The sequence below is a fragment of the Lissotriton helveticus genome, chromosome 1_1 (assembly GCF_964261635.1).
Source record: "Lissotriton helveticus chromosome 1_1, aLisHel1.1, whole genome shotgun sequence".
Lineage (NCBI taxonomy): Eukaryota > Metazoa > Chordata > Amphibia > Caudata > Salamandridae > Lissotriton > Lissotriton helveticus.
Genome location: NC_136057.1, coordinates 320681115 through 320697549, shown reverse-complemented (window position 1 = coordinate 320697549; position 16435 = coordinate 320681115).

Genomic DNA, 16435 nt, shown 5'->3' with positions numbered 1-16435 from the left:
GCCCAGCGCATCTGCTATGCAACATGGCTGAAGGTTAAGGGAAAAGTTACGTTATGACATGACTGCATCATAAGGCCTTTCTTTTCTACTTTTAGCCATGGTGCACATGCTGCAAAATAGCTAAGAAAAATGTCAAAGCCAATCGCATTCGCATAGGTGAGACCTATTGGCTTTGCCAGTGCTTGTCTTTTACAACATTACTAAGGGATACATCGCCATTTCTCCCAGTACTTTCGTTCATGATTGGCTCAGGCAACATTTATCAGTCTCCTGGACTATTTTCATGGTCGGACTGGCCGTACTGGGCATTCGGCGTTTCTTCGGGAGGCTGGAAGGACGGAAGGACGGTTTTGTTACTGGGGGCCATTTTCATAGAGTTTTGAAAGCACCCACTGCAGAGTTCCTTATATACCCAGTAGTCTTAAGACAACAATAAAAGCGTCAAAGATAACTCTGGTGATTAATGTACCTGCTGAAGTCAGATAGGAGTGTTGTCTAGTAGCAGTTTTGACTCAATCAAGGTAGCGCAGAGGGTTAATATGCCTGCTGCAAAGGATGTGTACCATGCAGATCAACAGCATTTTATATGCGCAGCTTAGTGGGTTACTGCTTTTGTCAGAGACCCTTTTGTTATTGTGCACTTCATAAAATACAGTCAATCTAGCACAGTGAGCATGAAGCGTAATAAAAGAGCTGCACACAAACTGCATGGTACAGGTTAGAAAGTTATGTTTTTCCCCCCCAAGACTGTCACTATTGTTATTTTGCTAAAATGGGTTTGTCTGAGTAGAAATAAATTCTTATTTGTAAAGTCAAACCTAACCACTGTGTTACGTTCTGAATCCTGAGTTTGTGCTTCTACAGACCAAGCACTCTTAAAAAATGCCTACTAGTATGGATTAGATGAATCCTACACCTTGTACTCCCCTTTGTCTTATGTGACATTTTCAATGCACTGATTTACATATGCACTCATTGTCTCTGTATTTGTGTGTGAAGTAAAGTGCTCCGACACCCTACACTGGTATGAAAGGCGCTATGAAACAAATGAAATTCATGTGAGAGGGGGGTATGGACAGATGCAGGGCACTGTTGAAAGATGATAGTGAGGGAATTATTGAAGAGCCCCCACCAAGATTGTCCTGTGCTGGTGCACTGTGAGGCTATCATTTACTAACCTTCAAAAATGAATAGAATTGAATATATAATAAAATGTGTCTTGTAGAACGCACAATTTTGCCCAAATTTTCTTGGGGAGAGAACACCCCCCCAACTAGGGTTACCACAATTTTAAAGCCAAAAACCGGGACATTCCACAAACATAAAAGCAGTACTATAATTTTACTTCAAGCGAGCGCACAGAATGAAAGCGCTTCTTAGCCGAGAATTACAGAACAGGCAGTCAAGACATGCCACAGGGGTCGGCTCTTAGTCCGACCTTGTTTAACATCTATGTGGCCCCCCTTGCTAGACTAGTAAGATCGCAGGGGATGGAGGTGGTATCCTACGCCGATGACACCCAGATCATGGTGTCTCTGGCTCATTCCTCTGTTCATGCATCTGCCATTAGCTTTAGGTCATGCATGCAGCATGTAGCAGATTGGATGATCATCAACTCCCTAAAGCTAAATGGCGATAAGACAGAGGTCTTGGTCTTTGGGAAGGACCAAGATGCTTGGTCGAGCGAGTGGTGGCCTTTATCTCTTGGCATCTGCCCCACTCCCTCCCAATAAGCCAGAAATTTCGGCGTGGTCTTTGATACCTCGCTCTCCATGAAGCTCCAAGTAAATAGGACGGTGGCCACATGTTGGGGTGTGATTAGGATCCTTAATAGGATCCGTAACTATCTTTCTCTCCAGGCCCGTAAGCAGATTGCAGTCGCTCTTGTTGGCTCAAGGCTTGATTATTGCAATTCCTTGTATGCGGAGTCCAACAAGGGTCTTATTCATCGACTGCAAATAGTGCAGAACGCGGCAGCGCGCTTTGTGTTGGCCCTTCCCTTGGCATCTTCCGTTACGACCGCCAGGAGAGATCTTCACTGGCTCCCTGTCCAGTACAGAGTCTCTTTTAAGATTTTATGTCTTACGTATAGAGCTTTTGGGGCAGGTCCGGATGATGCACTTGGGTCTCTGCTCTCTCGTTATCTTCCATCCAGATCCCTTCGATCTGCTGGCCTATCTCAACTGGTAGTGCCTCGAATACGGCTAGCCAGATGGGGAGCAAGAGCCTTTTCTGCTGTGGCCCCTAAGCTCTGGAACTCCCTTCCAATTGAGGTTAAATCTCTTCCCTCAATTGATCTGTTTAAAAAAGCCCTGAAGACGTGGTACTTCATCAAAGCCTATCAATGATGGAATGCTGGGCTGATCTGCGAGCTGTGTTATTCGTTTTAGGAGCCTTGACGCCCATTGGGCTAAGTTTGCGCATGATAAGACTCACATCATTCATTCATTCAATAAAATTGAATTTTTAAACCAAGTAGCTTGCTTGTTAATTGAATTGGTTTCTTGAAACAACTGCTAACTATCCCTGGTTTGCAAAACATAAAAAAGCACCTCCACCGTTTTCAGTTGACCCTCTCTAAATAAAAACCGGGACACAAGTTAGATTTCCTGGAATCTGCTGGGACAGCTGGTGAAAAACCGGGACTGTCTGGGCAAATCTGGGACGCCTGGTCACCCTACCCCAACAGTCCTTGTAGTGGTCAGTCTTGCTTGCTGCACTTACTCACTATGCTGGTCTGACAACGTTTGCCAGGGCTGCTTTGCGTTCCAAGTTCACCCTCTGCGGATGACCCCAGCACTCAATGGAGCCGCCCCTCTCCCCAGCGCCTTGAGAACCTCACAGGTAAGTAGTTGTGCTTTACCAACCCTTGATTGATTGATTGAGTCTGGCCCTGAGGATTGTAACTCTTTATTTCTCGAACCTCTGCAAGTTTATTTAGAAGTGCCCAGGGCTTTAAGTGGGCCAGGTCTCACCGGTGCTGAGCACCGGCAGTTTTTTAAAGGGGGCCTCGAAATGGGTCTCTATTGGGCTCTGTTTTGTGCCCTGGCACTGGCGGTCCGTTTTTTTCTGAAATACAGTGACAGGCACATCAGTGTGCGCGTGCAAACACTGCTCACTTCTCACTAGTGGAGAAGTTACGGCATGACGTCATGCCAGGTGAGTGTTGTAGGGGAAGGGAAATCCTGTAACCTCTTCGATGCGTCAGACGGCTCCCGGCCGTCTGACGTCACAGTGGGCGTGTGCGGAGGACGGTCGGGGACCGCCCAAACCGCGCACACGTAATTTTTTTCAGCACAGGCTATAGAGAGTCATTTTCTCTCTGGATTTCCCTTCTCTTTTTTGAAACTCAGGAGCAGCAACATTGTTGCGGTGTCACCAGGGCTTAAAGTGGAAACTTTTTCAATATTACACACAAGCCGTAGTTGCTGCTTATTTATCTCATGCAACGAACAACTATTGACAAAGCCAATAGCCCTGACTTGTTGTAGGTATGATGTTACTTGTATTAAATATCTGGATGCAGTGACAGAAATTGGGGTGTGAGGGCGAGTAGCGGGCCTGTGGTAGCCGCTGGGCTACTTGTGCTCCTGACGTGCTCTCCCGCCTTCCCCGCACCAGCCTCCTTTCACTCGCCAGTCCCCGCACGGCCGCAGTGACACGGACACGGCTACTGATTGCATGTCCTTATCTGTTCGCGGTAGGACAGCAGTTCTCCGGGATTATCTCCCTTCCATCCGTGAGTGGGTTTTTTCAGAGGGCGCCTTCGCCCCTCTCCTTTCATTCCCTGCAGTCATGCTAATTTCCACTGTTTTGACTTGCGGCGTCAGCCCGTGTTTGTCATTCTACTCCTGTGCCCCGCACTATCCGCCCAACCGTTGGAAATAGACACTGGGTAGGAAGCCGGAAGCGCTGCCTGCCACTGCCTTCCTAGGGGTGTGAGCATGTTTGTTGCAAGGGAGACGCAGAGAGAGAAATGTAAACGCTCAGCGTTTTATATAGCGCTTTTACATCCGCGCTCAGCTCTCATATCGAAGGCTACCGATTTTAGAAAGATGGGGGAAAACAGATGAAAGCGTGAGTACACCACAAAGGTCGAGTCTGTTTTAGCAAAATTGCGCGCGTGTGTACTTTTTGTCGGAAAAAAAGTAAAAGTATGTGTTTGAGAAATATTGCGTTTTGTGTGTAAGTTTCAGAGACATTGTGTACCTGTGCAACATACAGTTTGGGTGGCGGAGTGAAATCACAGCACCCCCCCCTTCTGTGGTATAGGACAATTTATTGGCCGAGTATGCCTGCTCGGAGCTGACTCGCTTTTAAAACGGGGGATACCATACAAAATAACATTCTGCACGTGACACTGAAACTGTTAACATACGTACACCAAATTGTTATGGCCCGTAGTTATTTCAATCAACCAGCGCCTTTGCTTGGTGAAAATGTAAGTAGCCCTATCTTAAGGCACAATCAGAGCTTTAAGTGGGATGAAAAAACGTGGGGGTGGGGGAGAGGGGTCTCTCAAAGGGGCGTGGTCAATGTAATTAGGGGCGTGGCTTAAAACACATAAATCTGTGCTTTGCATAGTGTACCGCCCGACTTGTATTTTGCTAACCTCGGGATCCACTCAGGGGCAGAGAGCCGCACGCAGCCCCTGCGATGCGTGGGGTCCCCAGGCTTCCACATCCTGGGTGCCCCCGTGGAGCAGCCCCTGCCCTCTGGTCTTGCGCGCATGCCATGGACGTCAATTCACCGAAATGCCAGGGTTAGCGGATGTGACATCACACGCCCTTTGGCCTCCACTCTGTCACACACACATACATACACACAGGACTTTAATTGGGCCGGGTCTCAAGGGGTCTGAGCACCGGCAGTTTTTTAAAGGGGGTCTCGAAACGGGTCTCTATCGGGCTCTGTTTTAAGCCCTGACACAGGCGCTCCGTGTTTTTTTTCTGGACTGCAGTCTGTAAAAAAGTGCCAGTGCGCAAAACAGCCCGATAGAGACCCATATCAAGACAGCAGGCACATCGATGTGCGCAGCCCACACTGCTGCTCACTTCGCACCAGTGGAGAGGTTTCGGCATGACGTCATGCCACGTAAGCGTTATAGGAGAATGGAAATCCTTTAAAGAGTCATTTTCTTTCTGGATTTCCCTTCTCTTTCTGAAACGCAACATTGTGGTAGGGTCACCAGGGCTTTAATTGGAAGCTTTTTCAATATTATATATAACAAGCCATAGTTGCAGCGTATTTATTTTATGCAACTAATAACCATTGACAAAGCCAATAGTCCTGACTTGTTGTAGGTATGATGTTACTTGTTGTATCATATACCTGGATGCAAAGACAGAAACAGCAAAATACAAGTCGGGCGGCACACAATGCTAAGTAAGCACAGATTTTTAGCGTGTTGTAAAGCCACGCCCCCTAATTACAATAGCCACGCCCCTTTGAGAGACCCCCCAGTTTTTATATCCCACTTAAAGCCCTGCATACACATACACACATATACACTCTCTCACACATAAATACACTCTCACCCACAAGCCTGCACCAAACTTACACTAAAAAGCATTTTTACTTGCCTCAGCTGCCATGGAAGGGCATATTGTACTACGTTTTATTACACTATTGTGAATAATATATTTTATTTATTCACTATTAGTGTAATAAAAAATTGACAGAAAATAGAGAGAGTGGAGCCCCAGCTGCCTTATGTGTTCTGGCACTGAATTCACCACCTCTGAGGCCAGGCATCGCATAGACTGCTAGGAGTAGCAAAGGGCAAGCAGGGGCGGATCACAGCTGTGAACCCTGAATGACGTCCATGCGCCACTCCCTCTCTGCTGCATAGGTCCCGTGACCGAGACCACGATGAACATCAGCGATCCAGTTCACCACTGCCGCCAGTTCTTTCCCGCTGTCCGGAGTCTGACTCCTGCTGGTAGCTAACCTTTTGCATTATCTTGTGCTGTCTGGCCTGCTTTGTCACCGTATTTGGCATTTTTATTGTATAGTTACTTGTATTTCTGCATTTTGTACATGGTTACTTTTTGTGCCTTCCTAGTCGCTTGTCCCGCTGGTTGCCCTGCCCCTTTTGCATGCCAACTCTCTCCGCCCACCGCTGTTCCCACTTCCTGTGGAAAATGACAATGTATATGTACATAAGCGGCGTTCATTTGTGTTCACCCTCGCCACTGTTGAAGGTAAAGCGAAAGTCACGAAACAGTGGCCCCGCCATCTTGCCCCCTTTTAGGCCCCATCACGAACATAGATAGTAGCCATTTTTGTGTCATGACCTCTCTGCCTACTGCCGATAGCCAGCGCGTCTCACCCCCTCACTCCCCGGCCTCGCAAGCACACCCCCCCACCCCCCCTTGACAGCCCTGGTCTCTCCTGCTTGGGCCCTAAACGCACCTCCAGCGCGACCCTGCCTCCGAGCCACATGCCGTGCTGAACCCCCCCACACCCTTTCATCTCATTCATAAAACAGGCCCTTTGATAACCACTTCCTCCTTGCCCGATTGTTCGGCCTGATCCCAGGCCATCACTTAGCCCAGCAGATGCAGTTTATTGCCCCTACAGTAGGACCTCGCCTCACTTCAAAGGAGCGGGGATTAATCAATGCCCTCACACCCCAGATCCGATAGATTACCCGCATTTCTGTTCCCAGCGGAATGTCCAGCTGCGCGATAGCCATCATGCTGAGATTAGGGGTGAGGACTCCTACTGTAGATATGTGTGGGAACGGGCCTGAACCGGGGATTCCAAAGATGCCTTTTCCGTACTTCAAAGCAATACCACGGATGTCACAAATGTAATAAAGCCAAAAAACTGTGTATAAGAGGCCAGGCCTCAGAGATGCGGTTAGAGCACCTCGAGAAGATACCCTGTTGTCTGATTTGACGTGTTCTGTTCCGTCGGAAATAAACTCCTGTTTCCTGCCTTCCAGTCTCCAGTGCCTGCTCTTTATTTGGTAATCATGAGTTGGGTGAGAAGCGGCTAACGCCGGGCAACTATGGAAAAAGGGGTAATTGACCTGACCTGCCTGAACCCTTTGTTTTACAATTGGCGTCCCAAACGTGGGGCCCATCAGCGACAACTGGATCCAGTGGGAGAGGTCCCAACGACAGAGTGAACGACTGCAACGATCGGGAAGAGCTCCTGCCCGATAGACCCTTGTCTGGCAGCCGATCATCCGAACTTCACTGGTTCCGAGCAGACCTCTCTCGAGTGATCTACGGTCCTGACTGGGAACCATCAGGAGTGCCACAGCAATTACGGAGAATAGAGGACGATCGGGCGCTGGAAACGGAAGACGAGAAACTGTCCATGCGGTCCGGGTAAGGTCGTGTAACACGACAAATTGCGAATTGATTGTTTGATTGTCATTGGAAAATACTAGTATTACGCATTTGATTGTTGTGTTCTGAGAGATTCCCTGTCTGCAAACGGGGAAGGATAGGAGTATTCTCCCTTTGCAGATAGTGAAGGGTGGGTAGCGCAGGCTTTTGCCCCCGTTGTAACCCGTCGCGCCTACTTCCCTCTCCATTCGATTGATAGTTACCCAAGCATTTATTGTTTTGGAATTGGTTCTCTTTGGATCATTCTCTATTTGCAAACAAGCACGGAGTCGCCATACTCTGTTTAGTCTTTGTAGATAGTGAAGGGTAGGTAACGCAGGCTTTTGCCCCCGTTGTAATCCGTCGTGCTTATTTTTATCCCCCACTGATTGATTGTTTGACCGGACATTAATCGTTCGGAATTGGCTCTCTGAAAGGATCTTCTCTGCCTACAAACAGGGAGGAACAGGAAGACCTCTCTCTTTGCAGATAGTGAAGGGTAGGTAGCGCAGGCTTTTGCCCCCGTTGTAACCCGTCGCGCCTATTTTTATTCCTCATTTGATTGATTGATTGTTTGTCCGAACACTGATTGTTTGGAATTGGTTCTCTCTTTGAGTATTCCCTATTTGCGAATACTGTAGAATAGAAATATTCTATCTAGTCTCCGCAAAGTAGTGAAGGATAGGTAGTGCAGACTTTTGTCCCCGTTTTAACCCGTCATGCCTATCTTCTCCCCATTGTTCAGTAGTTGGTTCAGCCCGGACCATTTATTACAGGTAGACCATCTGGCTCCACCGGAGGACACCCCTAATAAAAAGGACATATATAAAGAAAAATGCGGATTAGCCGCTGTATCATGCTAGCAAATTAAAGAACATAAAAATCGTTAGGAAAAGCAAAAGGAATCGAGCAACATCAGTAGGCCATTGATGAGATCTCTTTTCGACTTCGCTGAAATGGAAACATTAGGAACAACCCCTCAGGAAATATGAAACTAGTGAGAAGAGCCGAACTCGACGCTATGACTGCAAGACAGCTCGGCTCCACCGCCCACCCCGCCCAAATAACGACAAACCCTAGGCAAATATTAGAAATATACAACACTCCAGCAAGGGAACATGTTAAAACGTTTTATTTTACAACTATATATTAAACAACTATTTACATGGCAAACGGCTGCAACACCAAACCCACAATGCAATTCGCCGTCTGCTTGACGCCGTTCCTGTCCCTCCTTCCTCAAAGTAGCAATGTTGGACTACTTTGGGCTACTTTTTAGTAGGTTTTTGGGCGTTAGAAAGTCTACAAAGCCATCAGCTGGCGAGGTAGCGTCGGTGGCGGCCTGGGGTGGAGGACCATTGCGCAAATAGCCCGGAGGCGACACCACGCGCCGAGGCCTGCCCCAGGATGTATCAGCGTTCCGCTCGACGAGCCCCGCGGTTGGCTGACCGGGGGACCCGCTCCTGTGGCCGTGGTAAAGAGCGGCTGGCCGCCATCGGCCGGAGAAGTCGTGGGGTGATTGGCCCGGCCCGGAATGAACTGGTCCTCCCATTCCCTTCTTCTCCCGGCGCCTTGCAGGCCACGGGGGGGGGATGTCTTGCATATGCCTCCGACCTCCCCCCCCCTCTTTCATCGCCTGGTCCAGCCATAACGAATGTCAGCGAGACGGCGTGGGGTGCACTGGGAGGGAGAGGCGGCGCAGACGAGCCTCTCCCACCTCCCCAGGTGGAGGCTCCTCAGCTGCACCCCCAACGCTCCACGCACCCGGCAAAGGGTTCGTCCACTCTTGCGGTGCAGCGACGCTCCACTCACCCAGCAGGGTCTCGTCCACTGCGGCGGTGCAACGACGCCTCGCCCGGCAGGCTGGAATCCGTCTGCTCTTTCGACCCAGTGACTGCCGGTAGCTGCAGAACTCCTAAAAATGGCGGTCGACTCTGCGGGAATGAGCCTGGCGTGCAAGGATGGCCTGGTCGCTAGCCAGCTAGAAAAACGAGTCCTCCGTCCAGAAGCGTTCTCCTCAGCTTTGAAGATTCTACGAGAACTGCAGGGGCCCCAGGCCCCCGATGGTAAACGACTGCCATGATTGCCCGCAGAACGACCAAGACGTAGCCACGAGACGTTGGCGCCCTCATGCTGGCGCCAGCCTCAGTTTTGAATGACCAAAAATACTGCAGACTACCGATTTGATCAGTTCCGGTGGAACATCAGTATGACCCGGTAGGAAAGATTGTTGCCCCCTCCCTTTTCTTTGATTGATGGTTCATGTCACCGGTCCCTTCTGTTGCCCCTTAACGAAACTTCTGGACTGCCGAAAGAGGTTCTGGTCCGACCACGAGGTGGTGGAGACATTTTGACTATACTTGGACCCACCTGACCCCACCCAAAATGGCACCGGTACAAACGAAACCCGCAACTCCCTGTTGTGTTCCGGATGCTCATATTTGATATCATGAGATATGTATGCAGTTTTTTTTTAAGCACATGGCGGGAGGGGATGAGTATTGATTGAACATTCGGACAATGATTTGATATTAAGTTCTGACGCGTCATTGATTACAGTATTATTGAAAGTTCGAATTTTCAACACTTATGGTACTTGCCCACAATGAATTTTTGATATAATTTTATTGCACTTATCGTACCTTGATGAAATAAAACGACCACCGACTCAGTTACGTTTTCCTCAAATAAATATGCCCTCAGGTACAGTTCCAGTCTGCTCCGTGGCCGGCCCACGTGGTTGTAGGCCTGCATTTGTACGTCAGCATTTTTTTTAAATAAAAGTTTTGTGAAAAGCAAAAATAGTCGTAGCTCTTGGATTGGTAAGTTCGAATACATGACCATTGTTTCCGATATACGTAAAATACTGGCAAAATAAGGCAATTCAATCACTTAAAGGTTAAAAAAAAAAAAAAAAGCAAAGTACCCAGAAATATTGCAAATATGAATGGTCCAAGTTCGTTGCGTGTGTTGTTTTTTTTATTTTATTTTACTTTTGTGCAACATAAAGCAATCGACAAAGGTCCCGATGTTCTGTTTTTCTTTATATGCCACATATCTCAGGGAAATTGTTTCAGATGCCCATAAGCCAGACCCGGTACCACTGTAGACCACCCCTCCTCCTCGAAGGAAGAACACAAGTTCACCCCCACTTTACAGTGACTGCCCTTTTGTTTTGACGACCCCCCTCCCCACACAAGATCCGCAATACCACACGTGGGCGATCTATGCAATATACAGTCCATCAATGATTATGCCTCCCGCACCACCAGTCCCTCTGGGCTTAAAACGCCGAGATGGAAGGGACTTCACCCCGCGGAGATAGGTCGAATACGTGGTAAGTAAAAACCTTTTGGGTTTATGCGCGCGGATGTGTTTTAAACGCTGCCCCCACCCCTTCTTCTTCCCCTTCTTTCTGCAGGTCGCATTGGAACATCGACTAAAGTGTGGAGAAGACCTAAGCAACGCGGATTTGGGTGATATGAATGCACGCGTGTATGACCGGATGTGTGTAACTCGACTGGATATACGTTGCACGCGTTGACCTGATAAGAGAGATGTTTTTGTATGACTTGAGTGATGATTGAACGGCCGATGGAATGGGGAAAAAGGGGGTCTGAACATAGTACCTATACACGACGAACAGACATAGATATAACACTCCCTTACTTAGAAACAACCATCTCTCTCTCTCTGAACCCAGCGACTGGAGGGGTGGCCTGAAGCAGAAACTTGGCGGGTTATTGCAGTATGACAAAAATATGACTCCAACCGGCCCCCGAATAATGCAACCAAGAATGACGTGCACCTACGAGTAGATTCTTACGACATGAAACTCGAAGCTGCCCATTGTTCCCCCAACTGGCACCCTCCGTTGCCTCAGCCTGGATACCCATTCGCTAAAAACGATTCAAAGATCCCACCGTAAGTACTAGCCCGACCAGGATAGTTCCCGAACAATTGACGAAAGTGTAAGTATTCGCAACAGAGACCAACAGCAAAAGACAGCCAGGTGAATTAAATAGGAAACCAAGGATGCGCAGCATGCAGGAGGAAATATCTTTGGCCAAGTACTGTTCTATGTTTTGTCTTGAGTTCTTTAAGTAAATACATGTACCCCCCCCGCCTGAATTCATGTGTACGTAGTATATGGATTTACGTTGTCCCTCAGTCTGTGTTTCTATATAAATGACCCCTACTGTTTTGTGTTGTGTGCGCACTAAAATGGCCTATTATTGTACACGTTTCTCTCTCTCTTTCTTTCTCTCCATGTCGTACGTGTACCGAATAGTTCATTTAAAATGCGGACGACTCTCTCTCCGAGGGTCCCCCTGTTCCCTCTTTCCTTTGTGTGGTAACGTTGTGCCCTCGCCGGCACGAGCCTAATTGGTTTTTCGAACACAAAGGTGTTCGACAAATTGCCAGAAACTAAAACAATTGTAATTTGCCATGTTACTACCTCTCCTTTCTGTAAAAATGATAGAACTCGAATTGGCTATGAAGGAAAGGACAGGTAAGACGACTGATGTCCCCCTAATCTGGCCCTTTTTATAGGAGGATTATATGTCAGTGGCCTTCTGTTCTCAGCTCGTTAGAGACACAATCTCCTATGCCCAGATTGCCCCACCCCTCCGCACCCAAGTGCGGATGTCCAAAACATCCCCGTTCCTCCCGCTTGACCCCAGCTTCGTAAACTCAAAGTATAACTGATGACCCTGATTAACTGTTGCTCCCCGAGAAAAGAGTGTTTAGCCTCTACCCCTCTCTCATGATGATAGAAGACTGCCAGGGCTTGGGGTAGAAAAACGAGTCTCTACCGAAGGATCCGATTTCGAGTTTGATGAAGTACACAGTCAATAAGAGTCGGATCTCTCCCTGTATGTCATGAATGAACGCCAAATAGGCTTAGCACATACTCAGTAGACATGCCTGTATACATGCTCCACAGTGATAACTTCTGACCGTGACCGATGAACGAACCCCCAACTACTTAGATTTGGGACGGAATTGAAATGTATAAATATCTTCTCTTGTCAGTTCTCTAAAACCTGTTTTGTACCCATTCAAGGACACACAGTCACCGGAAGAGAGGGGCCGGACGTGACGCACAGCCTGGCCACAGATCATGAGGCACGTGTGACCTCGACCTAAGATGGAGGCGCAGAGCAACGGGACGCGGGACGATGCACCACTCTCAAACGCAGAAAATGAAGGAATGGAGGGCTGCCTTGAAGCCCTCTACTTGTTGACCAACGCGTGCCAGAAGTCCCCCGCCCTTTGAGCCCGATTGATGTACCTGCCTGCGCATCACCCTTTGCTCCCTTGGTTTGTCTCAAAGATCTGGTCCCACTCCGCCCTCTCTTCCCTCGATTATCCGACAAAACCCCCCTCTTTCCCTTTCACATGGATTTTTGACTCAGAGAAAAAGAACAGCATTTAGGTAGAATAGGGTTTGCCACGGAAGGAGAAAAGAAATGCGGGTGCCCAGCATGAGGCGCCCTTAAAAAGATAAGTTAGGAAACAGGACTGTGGTCTAACAGCAGAAGACAGATCGCACCCTGCGACGTGCAAAGAAGGATCCGAGCTGGACTTATAGCTCCACCGCCGGTGCTCAACAGCGCCAACGGAAGAAAATGAACTACCAGAGCCTACCAGTGATGGCTCGCTACTAAAAAGACACTGTGGCGAAGACCCCCCCCCCCTTTTTTTCGGAACTTTCTACACCCCTTGACTAATTGCTTGTATTGGACTAAATTCCTCCCTCAACCACTTTTTGCCTGTAAAATGTTTCATCGGTCACTTTTTAAATACGACAAATGTAAATTTATATGTATTCCACCTCGTATGTCGCATCAACTGCACACGGTTATATGCAAGTACACCAGTATTGACAAACGCTATTTCATTGACAACACACGACTATATGTACACCCCGTCAGTTATGATAAAGACGGAAATGACCTAACTTATGTTAAAAAGCGGCGACTGTGGAAAATGACAATGTATATGTACATAAGCGGCGTTCATTTGTGTTCACCCTCGCCACTGTTGAAGGTAAAGCGAAAGTCACGAAACAGTGGCCCCGCCATCTTGCCCCCTTTTAGGCCCCATCACGAACATAGATAGTAGCCATTTCTGTGTCATGACCTCTCTGCCTACTGCCGATAGCCAGCGCGTCTCACCCCCTCACTCCCCGGCCTCGCAAGCACACACCCCCCCCCTTGACAGCCCCGGTCTCTCCTGCTTGGGCCCTAAACGCACCTCCAGCGCGACCCTGCCTCCGAGCCACATGCCGTGCTGAACCCCCCCACACCCTTTCATCTCATTCATAAAAGAGGCCCTTTGATAACCTCTTCCTCCTTGCCCGATTGTTCGGCCTGATCCCAGGCCATCACTTAGCCCAGCAGATGCAGTTTATTGCCCCTACAGTAGGACCTCGCCTCACTTCAAAGGAGCGGGGATTAATCAATGCCCTCACACCCCAGATCCGATCGATTACCCGCATTTCTGTTCCCAGCGGAATGTCCAGCTGCGCGATAGCCATCATGCTGAGATTAGGGGTGGGGACTCCTACTGTAGATATGTGTGGGAACGGGCCTGAACCGGGGATTCCAAAGATGCCTTTTCCGTACTTCAAAGCAATACCACGGATGTCACAAATGTAATAAAGCCATAAAACTGTGTATAAGAGGCCAGGCCTCAGAGATGCGGTTAGAGCACCTCGAGAAGATACCCTGTTGTCTGATTTGACGTGTTCTGTTCCGTCGGAAATAAACTCCTGTTTCCTGCCTTCCAGTCTCCAGCGCCTGCCTCTTTATTTGGTAATCATGAGTTGGGTGAGAAGCGGCTAACGCCGGGCAACTATGGAAAAAGGGGTAATTGACCTGACCTGCCTGAACCCTTTGTTTTACACTGCCTGCCTGCCTGACAGCCCCACCCACCTCCCAGGGCTACTTATGGAGACCGCTGCACAGCTCCAATAGCAGCCCGGGACCTCTGGTCTTGCACGTTGCTTTCTCTCTCTGCCACATAGCTCCTGTGACTAAGATTGCGATTAGCATCAGCGATCCAGTTTACCACTGCCGCCAGTTTGCTCACGGAGTCTGACTCCTGCAGGTAGCTAACATTTTTCATTGTCTTGTCTGGCCCCATTTTGTCACTGTATTTGGCATTATTGTATTGCTACTTGTATTCCTGCATTGTTACTTGTTTTTTAACTTTTTTTAAGTAGTTGCTTTTTGTCCCTTCCTAGCCATTTGGCCCCCTGGTTAACCCGCCAGTTTTCCCATCACCTCGCTCACACCCACTTCTGGTCCTGTTTCCCGTCCTCCCGCCTCCCTGACAGCCCTTCCCCCATCCAAGAGCAGCTTATGGAATCTGCTGACCCATCAAGACAAGCCCATTTGCACCTGTCTGTTCCTGGACTCCGCACAGTACCAGGACCCAGGACCCCTGCCCCCCACTGCTACACCACAAAGAAGCTACTAGCCCTGGACCGCAGACACATGAACACCAGCTGCTTCACGTCCGCCCCATGATCAAAGGGTCCTTCACATGCCACCCCTGATGATTTGTGTGCCACAGAGGACCCCCTGCCTGCACCTGATCCAACACTGTTCGCGCTCTTAAGACTACAAACAATCCTGCACTGCTCCAATGCATCGTGCTCAACTCCCGTTCCCTCAGCTTACACGCCACGGAAATTTGGGTTACCATCACCTCCTTTTCTTCGGAAGTTACCTTCATCACCAAAGCATGGCTCAACTCCTCCTCGAACCTCGACATTCCACCTCCACCCCATATGGCTACAAAATGATGCACCAAGATTGTACAGACAGGCACAGCGGGGGCATCGCCATCATCTTCAAGGAAACCATCTGGTGCACTGTCACCAACAGCGGGGGCATCGCCATCATCTTCAAGGAAACCATCTGGTGCACCATCACCAACGACGACCCCACGCCTCTTATGGAACACCTCAACTTCCGACTATACTGACACTAAGACCACTATAAGAAGCACTCTCACCTACTGACCCCCGTGACCTTGTACACCCTTCTGTGACACCATCTCCAACCTCATTGCCCCCTTGCCAATGATTCCCTCCACTGCATCCTCATTGGCAACCTCAACTTCCACATCAATGACCCCAACACCAACCCTGTGGCTCTCCTGGAGAACCTCTCCCAGCTGGTCACCGAACCCACACACAAAGCCAGACACATACTCAACACCATATTCACCTCCAGCAACCAAATCAAATTCAAACATGTCACAGAAGCCACCTGGACCGACCATGCCATAATTCACATTACCAGCTCAGATGCCCAGCACTCCACTGCCAAGAACAACAGCACCCCCTGCCATAGCTGGGGCAAGGAGACCGATACGCTATCGACACAAGCCCTCACCACCTCACAACCTGAAATATCAGCAGGCCTTGCCCAGGCCATCCAGAACTTCTCCGCATGGATCAACAAATGAGCTGACAAAGTTTCCCCGATTACACCAGCGCAACAAACAACAAATCCTCAAAACAAGCCAGCTGGTACACACCGGAGCGTAGAACCACCAAGCACAACTGTGACTGTCTCGAGAAGCGATGGTGCACCACCAAGAACCCCGCAGAAAGAGTTGCTCACAAAGCAGCCATCAGTAATTATCACCTGCGCATCAAGGTAGCCAAGAAAATAGCAATCACTGTCCGGCATTAACACCGCGTCCAACTATATGAAGGAATTCTTCAGAATAGTTAAGGAATACTCTGACCCAACAACCACAAAGAACACCATCCACTCCTCCCAAGAACTCTGCGACACCCTCCCAGAGCACCTCCGCAGCAAGATTACAACTATCTACAATAACTTTGACCCCCAACTCACCACCCTCAGCCTCGACAACCTCAAACAACCAACCAACACCAGCCAAATGTTAACCACTTGCCTCTGCTCACCACCCAAACCACCACAGCTATCATGGCATCCATCCTCTGCGGGACGCACAATGACCCCTGGTCCCACTGCCTCTTCCCCCTCAGATCCAACCTGATCAGCACAGAACTCACAAGTATCATCAACACCTCCATCTCCACAGCA